Here is a 19981-nt window from a genome sequence, read left to right on the forward strand (position 1 = left end):
GGGGCGGGCAGAGGGCATCGGAACGTTCTGTGACAGGCTGAAGCTGGACCCCCTGGATGTCTCGGTGGCGGCTCCTCACTGGCCGGTCAGTACTTTGTTCATTCACTTCCTGTACAAGTCCAGCTGCTTGCTGGCCTGGGAGCTGCCTGCCAGCCACGGTGCCTGCAGCCGGGCCGCCTGAACTCTTGGGGAAGCATGTCAGTGTTCCAGAGTTTGAATGGGTACCGCTCAGCTCTCACAATGCCCGTTCCCATGGAAACAGAGTGGCTGCACTGATGAGGTTCTGAGGCTAGCCCTCTGGCCTCCTTGGAACTCACGTTGAGAACACTGCTCTCTCACCCCCACAGCCCATACTAATGCTGCCTTGGCTCGTTTCTGAAAGTGTGTTCTCATCGTTCAGCATCCTTGTCCTCCTTAAGAATATTCTACTCTTACCAGGTGTTAGCGCTTGGTTCAGGCTTGGTACCTGCCCCTGGAGTGCGCCCCTTCTAGGATGAGATTAATGGTGAGTTCATATATCCTAATCCTGGAGGAAAAGTGCTTTCCCAAGGTGTGTTGGTACCCTAAAGAACCCACAGAGCAAGGGAAGCTTTTGAAAAGAAAAGATGAAGTGGATGTTGAACAAGCAGTACTGGTCTATCCAATAAAACAAAAAGAAAATATACAGGTACAAAAGCAAGAATGTGTGTTACTTCAGAGAAGAGTGAGCCACTCATTATAACAGGGTGTCAGCCACCATTGGGACAAGAGCTTTGGTCCTGTAATAGCTCCTCATCCCCAATCCTTGTATCTCTTTCTGTTCCGAATACCACACAGGTTTAATTACTGTTGCATTGTAGTACAGTTTGAGGTCAGGTAACATGACACCAGCATTTTGTTTAGGTAACATGATACCAGCAATTTGTTTTTCCATCTCCAGATTGTAGTAGCAATTTGAGGTCTTGTACAATCCCATAGAATCCTTAATATTTTTTGGTTCTATTTCCTCTAGAAATTGTTTTTTATCGGGGTTGGGATTCCATTAAGTCGACATATTGCTTCCAGTAAAATGGACATTTTGTTTGTTTGTTTGCTTCACGGGCCCAGAAGCAATTCCTGACCCTGCTTGGAGCTCGTTCACAAGGTGTTGGGCATGTCTGCCCACCCTCGTCACTCACTTCAGCCCCAAGGTTAGGGAACTGTTTGACTGTCTTCATTCTCCCCATCATGTACATGGAATGGTGTTTCACCTGTTATGTTTCCTCTTATGTTTTTCAAGTGTGTCCTCTGTGCCATCTCCTTGTCCTTAGTGAAGTAACTGTCCTGTAGAAATTGAAGAATTATTTTAGTCTTTTTAAAAATTATTTGTAAAGAAGGCTGGCATGTTCACTCAATACTCTTATAGTCATAAATGTGTTCTTTGTCTCTTAGCTTCCTGATAAATTTATCAGAGGTCAGTAGTGCTTTCTCCTAAATGTGAGAACCATTATGAAATGTGGTGCAGGTATGTTTCTCTGCTAGACTCGTGAGAAACCCGTGATGCTTTGATGCAGTGTTAGCCCCAGCCACCCAGCTCGGACAGTTTGTTCTGAAAACTTTAATAAGCTAGGGAAATAACCCTTGGAATTTTCTTGGTTTTTTTAAACAACAGATAAAATTGGGGGTTTTGTTGTCAGTTATGTTTTTGTAGGAAAGCAAGAATTTGAGTTCACATCCAAAGAATCTAACATTTATATCACTTTGATATTCAACATAATGAGTATTTCTGTTGTCTGTTTTATTATGTTGCTGAACATTTTGCTGCAGGTAGCACTTTGTATTTTTGTGCAAAATAATATTTTGCCTGCCTTTCTTTCTCTCTCCCTCCCTCTCTCCCTTCTTCCCTCTCTCCCTCCCTTCCCTCAATGCTAGACACTCATGAGAAGCCTGTGATACTTTGATGCAGTGTTATACCCATCCCCAGCCACCCAGCTGGGACAGTTTGTTCTGAAAACTTTAATAAGCTAGGGAAATAACGCTTGTAATTTTGTTGTTGTTTTTTTTTAAACAGATAAAATTGGGGGTTTTGTTGTCAGTTATATCTTCCTCCCTCCCTCCCTCCCTCCCTCCCTCCCTCCCTCCCTCCCTCCCTTCCTTCCTTCCTTCCTTCCTTCCTTCCTTCCTTCCTTCCTTCCTTCCTTCCTTCCTTCCTTCCTTCCTTCCTTCCTTCCTTCACATGCTGGGGGAAAAGGCAACTCAGATAGAGAAGGGAACACCAAGTAGAGGATGTTGGGAGGACCCATTCAGGTTGTAAGATGCGAGCTGAAAGTAGACTATAGACCGAACATGAAGGCCACTCAATACATCTATTGCAAACTACAACACCCCAAAGGAGAGAGAACAAAAGGGAATGCCCTGCCGAAGAGGCAGGGTGGGGTGGTGGGGGATGGAGTAGGGGTGGTTAGAGGGATACTGGGATCATTGGTGGAGGCGAATGGGCACCAGTGGAAGGATGGGTAAATGATCACTGCATGAGTGAAATACAAACACAAAAGTCAACAAGTTTGTAACTGTACATAACAGTGATTCTCTAATAAGAAAAGAAAAAAAGGGCCTCCAACCCTGACGAGTTGGCTGTTGTTGCTCTCGTCATAGGATGATGCTCTAGCCTAGCCACCTCCAGTCCATAATCCTCTATCTCAAACCCCCGAAACTGCAAAAGATCAAGAGACTCCTGAGGCTGCTTAGACTACTGTTTGGAGATTGTTTCATCATTTTACTCAGCATTATTCATCATTCTAATACTCTGTGTATAAGTCTCTTCCCTTAACATGGTAATGAGAAATTCCTTCTGTTTATGAAATAAACTCAAGGATCATTAGAAGTATCTAGAAATATTCCTAAGTGTCACATGTTCTTATACCATAAATCCCTAAAGTGAGTTATGTGAATTATCTGATTGTGCCATTTGAAGGTTAATGTATCTTTTCTGGATAGTTTTTTTTTAAATTACATTCCCTTTTCTTTGTTGGTGTATACAATAAAAAGCATAATTGAATCTTTTTTGAAAAGTGAGACTCCTACAAGATCTCAGGGCTATCACTCAGAAAATCAATTCTCATTGTATAGCCTAAATACCCAGAAAATAGAAAAGATGACACAGATTTCATACTAGCTAAGTAAATAACCCCAAAGTCATTTGGGGGGAATAAATCCACAGTGATACCTTTCATAATTTGCCTCTAAAAGAAAAAAACTTAATGCAGCTAAAGTTCCAGATAATTGATGGTTTCGCTTAGTACAGTCAGTTGATGTTTAAAGTATCATCTCTAGCTTTACTGAGCAAAATAAATGCTTTTTCTATGGGAAAAAAGAGTATTGAGGAGGAAAAAATAGCTTCATAAATGCCATTTTTTTGAGTATAAGATATTAAACCATATTAAGCTCTCGATTATCTTACTATGTCTTGATCCTTTCCCTTAAATGTGTGCATAGTACTACTTTAAAGTGAAGTGTAATCTAGACTTCTGTAGCACTGTAGCACTGTTGTCTCCATTGTGAGACTTACTACTGTTTTTGGCATATTGAATACGCCACAGGTAGCTTGCCAGGCTCTGCCGTGCAGGTAGGATACTCTTGGTAGCTTGCCAGGCTCTCCAGGAAGGACGGAGGAATCGAACCCAGGTCAGCTGCAGGCAAGACAAATGCCCTATCCACTGTTGCTATCACTCTAGTCCTAGACTTCTGAAGACAGTTAAATTATCACTTGAGATGTTCCAAGTAGTTTATGAAAAACAGAATCATTTTCTTGTTGGACGGAGCCATTCCCGCCCTGTGTGTGGTGATGCTTGGGGACTGTGGGGGGGCACTCATGCCTGCTTCACTCCCAGCGCCCCCCCCCCACATGCAAGGCTGGTATTTGGCCATATTCCTAGTCCCCCAAAGACACATTTTTTAAAGCTGTATTTTTAGTTTTATAAAGTTTTCCTACCATCCCTCCATTTGCTTTACAATAATACAATAAATTGTATCAGAACTCTCACTAATAAATAATGTTTAGACTGTAGGTAGATCATTATTTGCTAGATACACTTTAAGAGGATCTGATGAAAGTTCAAGCTTAAGTTCATATGCTTGGAGTTTTCTGTTATGAAAAGTTTGACTATGGACCATATTTGCAGCTTTAGTATGATAAGACCTCTTAAGACCTCTTAGGTAAATATCTAGTCAAACAGGTAATTGAAGAAACTGATGGCACTTAGGAATTTTGTCAGTTTCTGAACCTCAGCTAGTGTATATTTATTGTAAAGAGACAGAATTTGGGCAGAATTCACATACATACAATTATTGAGCTATTCAGGACATCTTTTCAGTTATATCAAATATATCATTTAAGGGATTTATACTTCTTCCCATGTCATGTAGATAGTTTATATATGACCGAAATTTATAGATTGTTTTATCATAAGAGACTAGTTTTAAATTACATATTGCAAGTTGAAAATAGTCTGACCTTTTCATTTTTTTACCTTTTCAAAATACATACTTTCTAAGTCTATATAGATAAGTATTTTCTTACTTTAAGAAATTTTGTTGTGATTTTCTGCCTTGTGATGCCTTCTTGTCCTTAATCACATATAAATAATTTTAATCTATAGAATTCATGTATTGTTATTGAAGGTTCAAAGAATACTAATAATTTGTGAAATAAATTGATCATGTGAATGGTTGCTACCCATTACTGAATGAATTACTGAATTACTGTCATCCTGTTGCTCATCGATTTGTTGAAGCGGGCACCAGTAATGTCTCTCATTGAGAGACTTATTGTTACTGTTTTTGGCATATCCATTGTGCACGGGTAGCTTGCCAGGCTCTGCCGCGAGGGCTCGATACTCTCAGTAGCTTGCCGGGCTCCTTGAGAGGGGCGGAGGAATCGAACTCGGGTCGGCCGCATGAAAGGCGAACGCCCAACCGCTGTGCTAGAAACAAATTGATAGCAGAATAAAATGACATATGATTTTGTAGATTTTCTTGTTTCTTAATGTATCTTAAGAACAAAATGTTTTCTTATACCTCCTCTATGGAAAATAATCACGTCACACAGAATAGCAATAACAATTCGACTTTACGTTTTGAATTCAGCTGCTATTGAAGATAATTATTCATATTACTTTTCCTTGTTTATTTTTATTGTAACTTAAAAACAACACATTTAAAAATAATCACTATAGCTTAGAATGAGTCCTGTTCCCAAGTGCAAAGAAACTTGAATAACATCACCATCAATATTATTTATTGTAATATTTGTGCTAATTACATTACATAGTTAAATGTTGTTGTGACAATGAAAGGAAATATCTGGCTTCTCATGTGGCAGTGCTTAAATCAACAAATCATTACCTTTTGGTATCTTCTGAGGGTCTCTCTTCTATGTTAGTTGATCAAGAAAGACATATCTAAACCTACCCCTTTCACCTGCAAGAACAGTCTTATTCATTAGAATAAAATATCAACTAAAGGAGAAGACAACGAGTTGTACAGGCTGACTTTTTATTGTCCTGATTATGCATTTTAGGAATCATACCTTTATTTCGGACTGGAGTGATAGCACAGCGGGTAGGGCATTTGCCTTGCATGTGGCCGACCCTGGGTCGATTCCTTGTCCCTCTCAGAGAGCTCAGCAAGCTACCCATGGTGTAGTCGATATGCCAAAAACAGTAACAACAAGTCTCACAAAGGAGACGTTACTGGTACCCGCTCGAGCAAATCAATGAACAACAGGATGACCGTGCTACAGTGCTACCTTTATTTCATAAGGAATGCAAGAGATGTTATTTAATACACCCATGAGAGATGTTGGCATGACATTCTCTTATTTAACTATGAAATCACCAAAGTTCTTAACACTGGATCTTGCTCTTCTTATAAGATAAATGCCTGAAAGAGTGGATGTGTAACAAGGACCTACATCAAAGGACAGTCTATGAAAAGTGGGACCCCAAAATCCGAGCCCCTGTCCAGACCTTCACTCTGCTGCCAGGAGGGGATGTTGGCCCTAACCCGCTTGTTTTGTTTCCTTCTGACTTGTTTGTCATCACTATGCTCTCATGTGCGGTGGCCTTTCCGGCCAGTCCATTCTACTGGGAAATCAATGGAGGGCTGCAGTTGTTTGTTATTTGGAAGTAGCTGGTCTCCATCCCCGGGGAGTGTGCATTTGGAGAGTTAGGGACTTAATAATAGTTGCATAATGAGTTAAGTTTTCTACCATTTGGGGATGAACTAAAAAAGTGTTAGTAATCCTGCAGAGTCAATATTGAATGGCTACTCCTGGAGAGCTCTGGACAGGTCCTTCAGAGGACAGAAGGGTGAGTGGGATGAGAGTGGACTCTTTCCTGCTCCCCACAAGAAGCTGCGGCACAGGGCTGCTCCCAGTCCTTTCATGCAGTAGAAGCCAGAGAAAGTAGAAGTAGAAGCACGAGGCAGTGTCAATAAATGAGCTGCTTGCTTAGGAGACACGCAGGGTCTGTTTTGGGGATTGGGAGTCAGAGTGGGCAGAGTGTTCTGTGGCCAAGCGGGATTGTGAGATTTCACCCAGCAGAGGCTGGGAGGAGCCTTCGCTTGGTGAACAGGCCCATTCTAGGTCCATCTTCTGATGCCGGGTCTCTCTCTGCTCGTTTGCCCCCTGATACTTCTATGAGTGAAATGTGACAGAGGACGGCAGGGGGCGTGCAGAGAAGGAGGGAAGAGTCATCCGACCTTCTCAGAAAGTAAAGCCCACGCATTCACGCGTGAGCAGGCACAGCAGAATGGAAGCCCAAGTTCCTCCGAGGTCCAGAGCGTGCCCAGTGGAGGGCCAGGCTATCTGTTTCATGAGCCTAGGTAGCGTGTGAGTCGACTCCTGCCTAGGTGCTCCTGCCGCAGCTCTCTTCCATCTCTTTGACAGACAGCAAAGATTCTCTCCATGTTTGGGCATTTGATTGCCACTGCAACTTAGCTTATGTGTGGGTCAGTGGAGACATTTCACTGGACAGTGGAGAAAGTCTGTCCCTAACTACCTAAACTCCCCATAAGCTCTCTTGCTCTGCACATCCATCAGTGGATGCCCTCCCTTCAGGTGCTCCACGTAACACAGTCCATAGCTTCCCGAAAGTAACTTGTTTTCCTGGTACCCACACGTCCCTCTGGTACATGAGATTTCCGTTCTGGGGCACAACAGAGTGAAACCGTGAAATTGCCCCCACTGGCTGATCTCTCCCACCCTGGACCATGGCATCCCAAAGCACTTTGATACCAGGTCACTTCGCACTTCGTCAGTGGGAACACACTGGATCCAGTGCTCATGGTAGCTCCATACTACATGTATGTTCATTTTTTTAAAGGGCAGGGGTACAGTAAAAAGGTCCCAAAAACATTCAAAAGGGTTTGGACTATATGAACATTGAATTTCCACCTACTCTATGTAGGACAGGTAATATTCCTGCTGCTGTCTTACAAATGATGGAATTTTCAGATTGCTATTTGTGTAGCCTTTGCTATTCTCAGCAGCAGCTGAGTTAATTGATTACCATGGTAATTAGCATGGCTAAAGCCCATCTGTCTATAGAATTTAATTGTGTTCCAACCATGAAAATGAGAGAGAAATCCTGATAAACAAAGCTTTTTTTTTTCAAAAAAAAAAAGACAGAAAAATCAGCTTCAATTTATTTTCTGAAAAACAACAACAACAAAATAACAGCCACCTACAAAATCCAGATGATTTTCCTTTCTGTTTCTTATTCGCTTGGCTTGGTGGGACTGTGGATGTCTGCATGCTGGTCCTTTATCTTGAGAGGAAGCATACTCTCCTCACCTCCACCCCTGGTCCTCACTTCAGTTATCATTTCCATTTCATTTACAAATACTCTTATTTCACCCAGCTCATAAAATGAACTTAACTCCAGACTGTGAACTAAGCCACAGCTCCATGCTGCCCCAGGAGGGGAAAGGTTTTTCTCTCTCAGCTTTTCCTTTCCGGCGGGGCAGGGTGGCAACCACCATATTATAAGGCCCACTAAACAGAGGTACAAGCTTGCAATGATGCAGTTTTTGGCAGAAATTTCTGTGGACTTAGCTACTAAAATACAGAAATCCAAAACTGACCTCATATCTCTTCATTCTCAGCAAGAGAAAACAAATTATCAAATGCTGCCTTTTCAGTAGGTTCAGTTTGTTTTTTTTTGGTGGGGGGAATTCCAAATAATAATAGTGAATTTTATGTTGAATGTAATCAAAGTAAAGAGAAAGTAAAGTGAAAATTATCAGCTACACAGGTGGGGGGTGGGGGTGGGGTGGGAGGTATACTGGGGTTCTTGGTGGTGGAACATGGGCACTGGTGAAGGGATGGGTGTTTGAGCATTGTAACACTGAGACTTAAGCCTGAAATCTTTGTAACTTTTCACATGGTGATTCAATAAAAAATTAAAAAAAAAATAAAATAAAATGGGCTTAAATGCTGATAGGATCTTGGATACCATGTACTAGTGAAATATCTCTGGCACTGCTGATTCTCAAAATATAAATGGTCTTTCTTTGGAGGTCCCCAGGGGATGGTGACAAACCAGAGTCCCTATTTCCCCCATTTTCCAAGTCATAGCCTTCATCTCTGGTGTGCAAGACTAAGAAAAGAGCATCATTGATTTTTTTTCTTTATAAAGTATAAATAGGATGGGACAGAAAGGTCCAGACAACCCCAACCAAACTGTTTTTGTCCTTTATTATTCTGCTTTTACTTGTCTTTGTCCAAAGCGACCTGAAGCATGATTAATCTTGAACAAAGACAGGGTTCTGCTTCACATTCCTCCTGCAGTGTTTTTTATCCAGCATGGGAGCTGCGGTGGGCTGCTGGTGCCTGTGGCTGAGAGACACAGGACGAAATGTTCTAAGGATAACTCACAAATTACGGCTTCGGCCATGAGAAGGCACTGCCATTAGTCTGGCATCCAGAAGCGCAGCCCCACTGCACTGGCTTCTGACATGGAAATTGAGCCCCTGACTATTTATCCATGGGATAGTTTGAAGCAAGTTTAAAGCCCCAGCTTATGAATTTGCAATTCCGTCTAAAGAAAAAAAAAAGAACCTTTATGACGACGATGCTTCATTTGCTTTTGTAGCTGCTTTAGTCTCAGCTCGCCAACCTTCTGTTTTCCCTGCTAGGCAAGACCATCTCTTTGTGGTATTGAATTTTTCATCTAAAATAACTAGGATCGTCCTAGATACGAGATACCTCAATTAGAGATAAAGAACTCACACTATACTTTGAATCACTTCTTACCAAAAAAGCTGCACGTTCTGTCCTTTGAAAATATTGACTCTGTCAGCTTCTGTGACCAAAAAAATGAGAAAGCCAACAAATACAGGTATCTTCAAAATCTGGTGCCAAAGTTTTAATCAGGGTGTGCTGTTGTATCCGTGTATAAAACAAGAGTGTCTGCAGCTGGAGTTCTGGGGAAAGCAGTCATGCTACAGGAAACTGGATGAGATATACAGGTCCGTCATAAAGGTTATTGTAGCTTTGAATCATAAGAGTCAGGCTTAAACTTCTTGACTTTATTGTTTGTTTTCTGAATGCCCTTCAACAATGCATTGATCTCTCTGAGCCTCATTATCCTCTTTTGTAAAATGGAGTAGATGATGGTAATCTTTTTTCCTATAATATTGGTTTAGACTAAATGAGGAATTTGAATTTGTATTGTAACTAGGAAGGCATTCTAGCAAAGTAACTTATTTTTTTCTCCTATGAGGAGAATCAGAATTAACCACTGGGAAACATTAAAGAGTGAGGGGAGAATCTGTAAGGAAGCTAAGTTTTCACCTTACTGGCGAGGACAGGATGTAGTTGTGTTTTTAGAACTCATCCTGCCTCCTGTAACTCTGTTTGCTTTGAGCAACCTAGGCTAGGTGGAGGATGTGATCACCAGATCTGTTTCCAAACTCAGAAAGTATTTTTTAAATATTAAATAAGTAAATCCAGGAATTTTTAGAAAATGTACCCGCTGTTCTTTCTAGTAGTAACTGTGTGCCTGGTCTTCTCATAGTTTAAAAAAGGAAAGAAGAGGAAAAAAAGAAAAAGAAAAGAAAAGAAAAGAAAAGAAAAGAAAAGAAAAGAAAAGAAAAGAAAAGAAAAGAAAAGAAAACAAAACTCACATGTTGGGGGGAAAGGCAGCTCAGATAGAGAAGGGAACACCAAGTAAAGGGTGTTGGGAAGACCCACTCGGGTTGGGAGATGCAAGCTGAAAGTAGACTGTAGGCCAAACATGATGGCCACTTAATACCTCTATCACAAACACAAACCACAACACCCCAAAGAAGAGAGAAAACAAAAGGGAATGCCCAGCCACAGAGGCGGGATTGGGGGGAGGGGATGGGGTGGTGGGAGGGATCCTGGGATCATTGGTGGTGGAGAATGGGCACTGGTGGAGGGATGGGTACTCAGTCATTGTATGACTGAAATACAAACACGAACATTTATAAGTATCTAACTGTACCTCACGGTGATTCACTAATTAAAAAAAGAAATAAAAGGAAAGATAAGGGCCCTTTCCTGAGCTGCTAGAAATTTTGCAAGCAGACAGAACATAGTGAAAAAATAATCCATTTATCACAACAAAGTGGAAAAACACTGCATCTTAAGTCAGTCTAGTATTGCTTCTCCCTTAAGTTAAAATCTAGACACCCTTTTATGGACACTTATGTGTTAGATATGAAACAAGGAGAGAGCCTCATTCTGTGTGGCAATTCCCTCAAAAAGCTTTTTAAAATATATACCCCCAAAGCAAATTCCAGAGCAGAGAGTCAGAAGGATGACTGGATCCTGGGCCGAAACCTTCCATGAGGCTGTAAGGTTTGCAGGACGGGGACTCTTCAGAAGTCAGCAGCACCACTAGAACCCCCCCCCCAGACCCCTTCTTTCAGAGGCACCATTCTTCTAGGTGTTCCCCTGTAGCCGAGTGGAACCAGAGGGGACCGGTCGCAGTGAAGCCGGGAGAGCCGCGTGGCTTGTCCCTGTCCCTGGCCATCATTTCCTTGAGCTCTTGCTTCTTATTTTCCCTTACCCTGAGCATCCCTGGGCCAACCCACCGGGAAAGCCCATGGCACCCATCCTGTGTCAGGTTGACATCCATGGAGATGCCACTGATGAACTGTATGGGGCTGGAAGAGGTTTCTGCCGACTGCTCATGTTTTTCTCCCAACACTCCTTCTTGAGTTTCAGACCTTGAGATATTTTTACAAAAAGCTCAATTCTTTGCGTCTACCCTGCACATGAGCTTGTCAAAACCTCATCGCCTGGGACAGGGCTCCGTGTGGGCGTGTCACCTTCATGGTGTGTGTTCCTTAGTGGGCTTCTAATGCTTTTGTCTGTCTGGGAATGACAGCTCCTGCTCAGGAGTGCCAGATTGCCTGACAGAAATCTCCGTGCGTGGGCTTGACTCAGCCCAGGTGCCCATTCTGACACCGACTTCGCCTGAAGTTTCTTTATGCTGCAAAGAAGGATCTCAGGGTTTCTAGGCTGTTCACTTCTGAGTAACGTAGATACCTGGCATTGATTTTGCAGTTATCTCAGACCATCAATCACGCAATGGTACATGGTAAGGATGCGTTCCATATTCTGCCCACAACTTCCTAGATCAGTTTTTCAGGAGAGATTATACAGATTTGACACTTCCAAGTGCAAATAGGCAATTTGTATGCACATTTCTGACAGGTGCCTTATGTGTGTCTCTCCTTGTTTTGACAGTATTAGCAAACATTAGAAAGACAGCGACTTAAGTATCAGTTATTTGTATGCGTTTCAGTTCACATATTGCGGGTTTTTTGAAGAAAATTCATATTCTTTGACCAATTTGTTTTACAAGTGAAATATGGATGAAAGGGTAGCAGGATAAACAATAACTCAAAGTGTTGTTTCATTTTTCTCTGTATAATGACATTCAGATGCATTCTTATTCGTCAGCTTGGAGATATTAATCCCTTTGGATTGACTTATTTTATCTCCTGATTTAGAGACCTATGTGAAAACCACTTTAGGTAGTAAATGCTAAATGTGTGTTTGGTGAGAGCTTCTTGCCCACTGACGTCCCAGGAAGAGGAAGGCTGCTAAAGCCACTTCTCAGAGCCTCAGTGATCCAACACTCTTGTCTGCTTAAGACTTGTGTCAAAGATAGGTGACCTTTCTTCAGAATGAATCATTTTCACCTGATCCCCAGATCGGACATGTTACTAAGAATGATCAATAGTGTGCATTTTCTGGGAACAAGCCAAAACTATTGATAAAAATGCAGTCAATGCCATTTTTCTCCCTCGTACTCAGAATCCACACTTCTTAAATACTGCCCAGTAGGGGCCTCTCAAAAGGTTATGCAAGTCTGTCTTTGGTGGATTGACTGATACGAAGGGAACTTGACCTTAATTGCCAGAAGACAATGGAATCTTTTGAGATCCAGAGCTCTTTGAGAAATAGGATGTCTGACATTTATTTGAAATGCAGTAGAGCAGAGAAGGTGGTAGTTCCAGTTCTGAATGATGTAAATAAAACACAACTCAGAAACCTTTTTTAGCTTGCTTATCTTGCAGCTGTTATTTACTCAAATTTTGGTTCCTTAATTATACCTTCTTCTAGAATACATCCAAGGTCATAGTTGTGGCAGATTTTTAATTATATATAAAGCTACACTAAGTGGAACATTTCACCCTAGGGAGCCCCTCAGAAGGGCCGTAAGCACTTTATTAAGTGAACTGCCGCAGAGTTCGCCTATGGTTGCTAAATCAAAGGTTTGTGTGTATGTTTTGTTCCTTTGGGCAATAGTTGTTACATAGTTTTCCCTTTTCACTCACTGGGAGTACAAATCAAGAACTTGGAAGAAATAAAAACAGTTTTTACATTTTTAGATAGTATTCAGGAAACTTTAATAGCAGCAATCAAAGTGACCAGTAAATTTAGTGCGTAAACATGCCAAAAATTAACTGAATGTTTGCTCAAGCTCAGTCTTAAGTTTGGCTTCTGACTTAACACTAGGAAAGCCAAAACCCAGATAAATATTGTTTTGTTTTCATTTATGTCATTTTTTCTATCTTTTTTTGTGGGGGGGGGCATGTCCAGCATTGCTCAGGTTTACTCCTGGCTCCTTAACTTAGGAATTAGTCCTGCGGGGCTTGGGGATGCCAGGATCTAGCCCAGGTCTGCCGTGTGCAAGGCAAGCACCCTACCCACTGTGCTCTCTCTCTCTCTGGGCCCTCTTTTTGTTTGGGGGGGCACACACCCAGCATTGCTTGGAGGGTTATTCCTTGTGCATTGCTCAGGGATCACTCATGGCAGGTTACAGAAATCGAACTCAGGACTCTGGCATGCAAAGCCTATAGCCTATGCACTCACCCTTTGAGTTATCTCCCCAGTCCTATTTATGTACATTTCAAGGTCAAATTTTTCCTTCCCTCAAATATAGCTGGTATCAATCTTTTAGAAATTTAACATAGGAAATTCGAAGGGGGGAAACCTTTTCATTTACTGGTGGTACAGAAATTGTATGTTACCGTCATTTCTAAAAGTAGAATTATGGGGCCTGGGTATGGCTCTGGGTAGAGAGCTGGGTAGAGAACTCCTGTAGTGCAGGTATGAGGCCATAAGTTGAATGCGCGAGTCAGCACCTCATTGCAGGACCTCTTGAGATCTCTGGCACCGCCACTAAACAGCTGGTCTCTGGTGAAACATCTGTAAACACTGCACCGAAGCATGTGCAAAAGTGAACAATGCCCAGAAAGCACCCGAACCAAGTGCGGAAATTTGGCCCTCACAACAACAGCAGCAATGGGAAAGGGGAGAAATTAATTTTTTAAATAATTTATATAAATGGTAATAACACCAAAGCATTATTCTATCAGAGACCCCATCTTTCAGTTTATTCAGGAATAGCCATTGGATCCAAATGCCAAGTCTGTTGGAATTATAAAATCAGAAGTGTGGGGAAACACAGAAAATAGTAGGGGACGGGTGGAATCTGCACTGTGGGATTAAAATTCTACTTTTACTTGCAAATAAATCTGGTAGGTGGAGACTGGGTTGAGGGGTGTCAGGTCTACATCTGCTCTATGAGCCTCTTTTGCTCTTGGTCCCAAGGGTCACTGATCGGTAAGCTTCCCAAGGAAGGAACAGGAGCACGGATGGTTGAGAACAATCACAGGAAGCAGAACGCAGCCTCACTCAGAATCACACACAGGGCTCATGCCTGCATCCTGCTGTCTCCATCAAGTCTGGATCCACGGTCAGGAAAGTGCAGTGATGGAGTCTCAAGGGAATGTCAAGGAGTGAGGACACTGGGAGGGCAAATGGCATGCTGATGGCACCTACTGTGGGGTAGACTTGAAAACTGGCCCCACAACCTTTTTTCTCTCAAAACAAAGTGGTGCAAAGAAGAACTACAGTCTACCTCCTGCCCTTAAACTAGAGCTTTCATAGCTCAAACTGTAAAGAATTGATCCATTGCTAGTTCCCTAGGTCAGTGGAGTTCAAGGTACACCAGCCACCATGCCTGGCAACCCTTGACTTGCCCACAGACAGATAAGGAACACGGACCAGCGAGGGATCAGCTCTTACCTTGCATGTATTGTCTGTGAAAAATATAGCAGGAGATTGTGGATGAAAAAAACAGAAAGTTGAATCTCCAGCCTGACTCCCATTCTGTGTCCTGTACAAGGATATTGTTTTCACCCTAGAATTTCTTTAGAAAAAACAAATCTTGTATCTTAATGTTTTTAACTTCTTTTAGCACTAATGCATTAGACAATAATGCATTAGGCACAAATCTCCAGAAGTGATGTTAAAACATAAAGAATCCAACATGTTTCTAATGGTCTGGCCATTTTAAACAGTTGTACAATTTCATGTAGAAAAATGGTATGTTGAAATATATTTGAAACTTATCAGTTATGTTAGAGGCATAAGAAAAAAAAGGAGAACAAAATGTAACCACTTCCTAAGCCTTACACACTTAGAAAAATAGACATTTCTTTTGATGTAAATGGAAAATTTGTTTTCCACTGACTTTTTTTTTCCACTGACTTTTCTACATAGTCTAGAACCCTGTCACCATGATGTATACAAGGCTTCTATCAATGTAGCTGTGTTATAATGAAATAATTCCTGCTGTTCTGAATACTTATCTGCTTTGGCTCACATGGTTTTGCCTGCTTGTTAGATTGGACTCTTTTCATTGTTTATTCTCATTTAAGAGCTGTTAATAAACCATTTGTAATATCCTTGGGAGATTAAATGCATACAATCAGGTTTGTTTTCATGGGGTTTAGAGGCATGTGCAGTATATTGACGTGACTGTCATGCCAATAGTCACTTCGAACTTATTAAGAAAAAAATTAATGAAATAGCCTGTAACCAAACACTTCTAGGAACTGTCAAGAAAAGGAAAGCTTAAAATAGTTTATGTCTCCATCTCTGTATTTCATTGCATATGTTACTTCTACTCTCAGTAAGAAGAAATTTGACTGAAAAACCATCCCATCATTCTTTTAGCTCCTGAAATGTTTGCTGCCTAGAAGTCATGTTTATTCCTTCCCATCATTTTTCTGGTTTTTTTTTTAAACTGAATGCCACTTTTCCCATGTATGCCTTAGATTTTTCGAGACCTTTTTTGCATTTTGGAATGTGGAAGTTCTTAGAATAATTTCCTAAAGAAGTAAATACTACTAGTTTTGCAGATAAACTGAACCTAAATTAGGTGGTTTTTCTCTAAGACACACAGCTAGAAAGTAGTTCAAAACACTCATCCAAATACACTTCTTTTAGAATCTCATTCATGGTAGTCTTTTGAAAACAGGGTTGGTAAATAGAGCTTGTGTTTGACTGTTCAGCCCCTTCCTTGCTCATGGTCAATGTCAGTAATTAGCCATTATGTTCTTTCCCCCTTATCAGTCTTCCATCTGCTAAGACTAAAAAGAGACTTTCTATGTATCAGCCCAGAAATAATTGCCTAGTTTTGTGGGGGTGCCTTCAAAATTAAATATGCCTGACTTCCCCTCTCTCTCTTTGTCTCTTGCTTTGTTAAGCCTGCTGTCTTTTATTCATCTGCCAGGTAATGTCTACCACCGTCTCTTGCACCAAACAGTAAATGCTAAAATAACAAGTTCTTCGTCGATAAATAGAAGGCATTGGTTAATGGGTGGAATTTCATCTTTATCATTGAATACTTAATTTCTCTGACATCCTTGTCTTATGGTGGGCTCCATGCAATGTGGGTTTCCAGAGTGAGCTCGTTCGGTAGGGCATGATGGAGGTGGAAAGTAAGGCACCGTGCTAGATTAGATGAACAGAAGCTATTGGCTGGATGCTGGGACTCCCTCATTACTCACCTTTTCATCCCTGCTGACTTCGAGGCCCCTGGACTCTGACATGAAGGGGCATCATTTGAGTTGGGTAAACACGCCCTGTTCCCCACCCCCAACTTCCTGCAGTAGCATTATAAAAGCACTAAATATCTGGCTTCCAGAATATTCTGACTGCTAGTCATGTGTTCAGTGAACAAGTAGAGATGTCTCCTAGTTGACCACAGTAGGTCTAGATAAAAAAAGTCAGTGAATGAGAGCTTCCTTGCGAGCTTCCAATCTGGGAGAAGGAGGCAACAGAAAGATTCATTTCAGGTAAAGTTGGTGAAACGGTGTATGTTATTTTGGGTCTCAGTGCCTGAACCAAGACATGCAATTCCTTCCTCCCCCCTCATCATATCATGGTATGATGCTGTCAATATTTTTAAATCTCTAAAATCCCTCCATGATAAAACTCTACATCCATGGCAGCATCAGAAGTTACTATATTAATTTTTAGATCTCTCCAGATGTGTAAAGAACAGTAACACAGAAGAGCCCAGTTGGCAGATGCTGCTCATAACAGCCACATGCCATGTGCTTAGCTGTGTGAGGCTCATCTCAGTGGTGGTCAGGAACTTCCACTCTCCCTCACATGGTCTGAGGGAGGAGGCCACGTCTGCACCTCTGAGTCCTAGAGCAAGCACCCACAAATTACCCTACAGGAGAGAAAAGATCAAACTCTCGAAGCCTGAGAGATAGTACAGGGGTGAAAGTCCTGGGGCTGGCCAAAACCCTGGCACAGCATATGTTTCCTTCAGACCCTGCCAAAAGTGATCCCTGAGCACTGAGCCAGGAATAAGCCCTGTGCACAGCTCTGCCCCCAGCAAGAAACAAAACAAAACAGACAGGACTGGCCTTTTGGTTCATTTCATTTGGTGCCTGCGAATATTCCTCAGCGTCAGGACTCTTTCCTGGGGGAAAGGAGTCTGGGGAGCCCTGTGGGCACTCCAGAATGGAAAAGGCAGGGGAGGAGGAAGTTTTGCAGGAGGTGGACCCTGTCCCTCACAGCCCCCAGAGAGATGATGCCATAACACCTTCTGGACTCTGCAGGATGCAAATGCAAGCAGGAGCGTTTAAAGGGGTGCGGGAGGGAAGGATTCTTTATAGCAGCAACTTGCGGGCCACCTATGTGTCTTAAGTGGCACTTCCTGCCAAGTGCAGAGGGAAGGACTTTTCTGCCAAGCTCCAGCATGTGAAACAGACCATCAACACCCTTTCCAGAGCAAGAACTGCGTCCTATTCATTTTTTGGCTTTTTTTTCCCTATAGTGTTGGTGCTTGTCTGTGTTAAATTGATGCACTCAGAAAATATTGATTGATTCTGTATTTCAAGGGGCCTTTTAAACCTTGATACGATACAAAAACACTTTTTTTTTTGTAATCACCATTGAAATGGCTTTCTGCGCCTTTGTTTTCCCAATGGGCTGATGTGGACCTCAGGGAAGGCTTGGCGCAGAGAGTGCATGTGTGAGTCTACCCACTCAAGGAAACCCCTTTGCTTTGCCAGCACTGAAGTGGAACTAGGCCTGGGTCCAGTTTCTGGGCAGCAAGGGGTGGGGGACACCTGGGGGTTCCAGAAAGGTTTCAGTTTTGCTGAAAGAAAGTTCATGTGGAGACAAGTTCTCTGTCAGACCTTTGAGGTCCACTCTGGTCAGTGGCCCTGGCCTTTGTCCCATGGTGCAGAGAGCCACCCTCTGCCAGGCTCATGGAGCAGAAAAGCACATCCCTGAGTATGCTCTCCCCAGTGCCTGACACACCCCACAATTCTTATTGAATTGCTACACCTGGGGTCCTCTGGTCTGGGAGCTTGGACACTTCTCTATCATCAATGGATTAAGTGAATCTCGGATGCGGGATTTCTGAAGGCCATTCACAATATTTCTTTCTTTCTTTTTTCTTTCTTTTTTTGGGGGGTGTCACACCCGGCAATGCACAGGGGTTACTCCTGGCTTTGCACTCAGGAATTACTCCTGGCAGTGCTCAGAGGACCATATGGGATGCTGGGAATTGAACCCGGGTTGGCTGCGTGCAAGGAAAAAGCCCTACCTGCTGTACACTGCACTGTCACTCCAGCCCCTCACAGTATTTCTTGAGAGCCTGCTCATGACTCTTCAAACATGGGCAGCTGGAGGTCTCCGTGGAGGTGGGACACTCCATGGCAAAGGCACCAAGTAGCCAGCATGAAATTCCATGCGGGCTCTGAGATGCATGAATGGATTGATGACCTTTGAGTTTCTGTTTATGACCAACAGTGAAAACAAAATGAGAACATGTGACTGGCTGAACCAGATGGTCAAACATGCAGATTCAGCCTCTACACTTCCCCAAATAGTCTTTCATCCTGGATGTGTCTCTACTTCAAATGTAGAGAGACATCATCGTTAGGAAACCAAGCTTTTGAGTATACTGTTTGATTTAAAGAAAATATGAAATAGATGATTTTCCTATGTGCAGGGAGACCTTAAAATGCTTTGGTGCAGTGGGTTCGGGGGGTGGGGGGCGTGGTGGGAGTAGGGTGGGGAGAAACATTCACATATGTTCATGGTTTACTCCTGTCTCTGTGCTCAAGGGTCCTGGTGGAGCTCAGGGGGATCATTTATAGGGCCCAGAATTAACCTAGGGTTGATCATGTGCAAGGCAAGTGCCTTATCCACCGTACAGTCTTCACAGCACCTTGAAATGCTTTAAAAATATTTTGTATCCAAAGGTAAACTTGCCCCATAAATTGGTCTTTTTCGAAGATGAACTTAAAAAGTAGCTTTCGTGACCCCGGAGACCCCTTGAAAATAAACAAAATCTGCATTTCTTTTTCAAGCAGTCACCTGTTAGCCTAAGAGGAAAATAGAACCTCATTTTGAGCTCTGGCTCCTTATAACGAGGCATTGGTGGCCATCTCACAGAGTATTACTGTTTTGAACTCAATTCGAAAGTGACGATTTTATTTTATGTGCTTCAAAATAGAATCTGGTGAGGTTTAAAAGCAACTCTATGTGGTTTATAAAAATATACGTGTATATTTAAAGTGAAGTTTAGGAGAAACTGATGGACACACAATAGCCATAAAGTGTGCATAGGAGCGGGAGAGAAGTTCTGTCTTTTCCTTTGCAAAAATCATAGGAATGGAAACACCTAGAACGGCCCACCCCTGCCCAGGCACCGTCCGTAGGATGAAAACCTGCATCTATTCCACCACCTCACTGCTGCTGCTTCAAGCAGGCCCTGTTAGCTAGGAAAATGCTTCCGTAGGATCGCCCCCTTAGGGTGTCCCCCAGAAAATCACTTCAGATTTCTTTTCTGCCAGTCAGGATTTTCTGGGTCCTCCTAGAGAAGCCAGAGAGAGAGGCTGGCATTTCATTAGTCACTCTTTCCAGTCTGTCCATTATTCCAGCAGAAACCACAGAAAAAACAGTCCAGGATTCCCTAAGTTCCGTTTCACCACAATCCCATCATTCACAATATTTACTAGATGTTGCAATGAACTTTCTCTTATTGAAGGCCAGATCTTTTATGTTGTCTCATCTGAAAAGAAGAAAAATTGTCTATTAAGACAGGAGGGATCCCCCGCCCCCCATCCCCTGGAAATGTAGTTTGCCTTCATTTGATGTATCTTT

At 42.4% G+C, this 19981-nt stretch overlaps 1 protein-coding gene across 2 annotated transcripts in view; it reads left to right on the forward strand.

Moving 5' to 3' along the window:
• Positions 1–19981, forward strand: part of PDGFD (platelet derived growth factor D) — a 192267-nt gene that overhangs the window by 91578 nt on the left and 80708 nt on the right. The gene's annotated exons all lie outside the window — the stretch shown is intronic.

The sequence above is a fragment of the Sorex araneus genome, chromosome 3 (assembly GCF_027595985.1).
Source record: "Sorex araneus isolate mSorAra2 chromosome 3, mSorAra2.pri, whole genome shotgun sequence".
Classification (NCBI taxonomy): Eukaryota; Metazoa; Chordata; class Mammalia; order Eulipotyphla; family Soricidae; genus Sorex; species Sorex araneus.